Below are 2,422 nucleotides of genomic sequence, written 5' to 3'. Positions count from 1 at the left end.
TTTAAACAGACTGCGCATCATACGAACGCTTTGCAACTGGGCTACATCCACAACACTACAATTTGTCGTACTTGTAGCAGCTTAATGTAGTCCGGTTTAGAAACTAGTTCTTCATTTAAAAACAAATAACACAAACTATTGAAATGCCTTTTAAACTATTTTTTATCATTACAAGTAGGTTAACCTCTGTAGTATTTAAATAACCAACTATAATTGATTTGATGTTACTTGTTATTTTTAGTACTAACTGGTAACTTCCAATATATATATATGTAGTCACTTGTATAACAGCAAAATGACGTGGCGCTCTGGCACAAAGATGGAAAACTGAATATTTCATTGGTCAATATATGTTGATTGTAAGGTAGTTATCAAAGCAGCGTACTCCATAAAACAGTATCGTCGCCCTCTCGATGTTCTTTTAGTTTTCACAGAACATATTCCGATAGAAATTATGTTGAATTGCATGGAGTAATTAATGTTGGTGTGCACCCGTGAGGAATGGGGCTGTTGAGTCAGTCTGATTGGCGATATTTCGCAGGACGGATCCAAACATCCGTATGGTTCTCTAGTCCTCGCCAGTTGGTATTGACTGGTGTATAGTTATAAAAAAGGAAGCTGTATGTCAGTGGGAACCAAATTCGAGAGTCTGGTGGTTACGTCGTGGGTCTTTAGTCTGGTGGTTACGTCGTCGATCTTTAGGCCGATAGATACTGGGATCCCACCTCAGTACCTGCTCACACCCACAGAGAGTCGTAACAGCTTAGTGGTGATGTTTGCAGCCACTAGATCATGTTTTCCTCATTTACCACGGGTGAGAGGGTTTTACAAATCGTTCATACATCAACAGTCTTATAACTTAAGTCATCGGGACGAATATCACAGTAATACAATACTTTGTTTTGTCTATATCCATTGACCATAGCCATACACTAACATATACGAAAAGGCATCAAGAGTTTTGGGACTGTAGTCATCGGAATAAAATATCAAAGTAATAGAATGCTGTTTTGTCTATATTCATTAACCACGGTATTCACCGTAACATACAAAAATAAGAGATCCGTTTAATCTATTTGTCTCTTCGTATATTCGTATTGGCATAAAAGTTGTGAAATCATTTGACTACTTCTGTACTATTTGGACAGACACTTGTTTCCGACGCTTTACATATCATTTCCATTGATACTCCCCTGGTGATTTCTGGTCGGCATTTATTTCAATAAATACCTCGCTTTATTGTCAACAATCATATATAATTCAATTCCCTATTATCAACAGTATTCATACAGTTCGATCATATTAGCAAGAATTATTCTACAAAGGAATGACAGTTATAAAATCAATTGCGCAAAGTAACAAACAAGCCTCTACAATACAGCGGGAAATTGGAAATTGTATTCAATATTGTTTCAAAGTAGTGAGAGACGAACAAAACTCGTAAAACGAACAGCATTTAAAATATTAAGCTTGTGGAATTCTAGAAAAAAATATAGCTGATGAATTAATAGAAATCCATATTCTTCGATCCCAAGTTATGGAAATTGACATATTCCAAGGACAAAGCTTTAACAAAAAGCAAGTTTCATTCCGAATAAATCATGTTCTCTCAAGTGGAATATCTCACATAGGTACATACGATACATTCCTTTAGCATACGTCTACCGTTGCCAGGGATTAAATTTTCCGAACAATTGGGCAACGTAACCGTTTTTCAAGCTTTGATTATTGTTTGTGATTACTGTCAATGCTGTCTTTGTTGATTCTCGCACCGTGGTCCCGATAAGCATCTTTGGAAATTCTTGAAGTTTCTAGTAAATACTCCTCCGTGTGTTTATTACCAATATGTCACTGTCATCAGAAATGTTCTCTTTGTAGGCTATTCTCTGTGGACTCATCCTGGTTTGCTATTCTTAGCCTGTGAAGATCGTTTATGATAGAAGGTTGTTAATCCAGCTCTCTTTTTTTTGTACTGATCTTGTGTTCTTTATTCCAAACATGTTAATTTTATTCTCTTTGAAATTATTTTTTATTTTTTTATTATTATTTCTTTGATCCTTTGGCCCGATTTCTTTTTGTATTATTTCAAAATGTATTTTATGCGTAACAGAAAGCGGGAACTAGAACAAGTTAATTTAATACGATTTAGATATTTAGGGAAGACTTAACTAATTATGTGCCCCAATCCACTTACGTGTATTACCAGTGTCTGTGATTTAACACCTACCTGACAAAGTAAACAACAACATTAGTTCCTACTTTGATCTGTTTGGTGGGCTGCGAGTTGCGCACCATTATTTGCTTCTTCGTGCATTTCAGTACAATTTCTATGTCAGAATGTACTGTGTGAAAAATAGGCAATATCAAAATGGTAACGTGACAGTTATTTTGGTAAGTACTGTTACTTGATAACTACCATGCA

The sequence above is a fragment of the Gigantopelta aegis genome, chromosome 4 (assembly GCF_016097555.1).
Source record: "Gigantopelta aegis isolate Gae_Host chromosome 4, Gae_host_genome, whole genome shotgun sequence".
NCBI classification, from domain to species: domain Eukaryota; kingdom Metazoa; phylum Mollusca; class Gastropoda; order Neomphalida; family Peltospiridae; genus Gigantopelta; species Gigantopelta aegis.
This window is presented reverse-complemented; position numbering follows the sequence as displayed.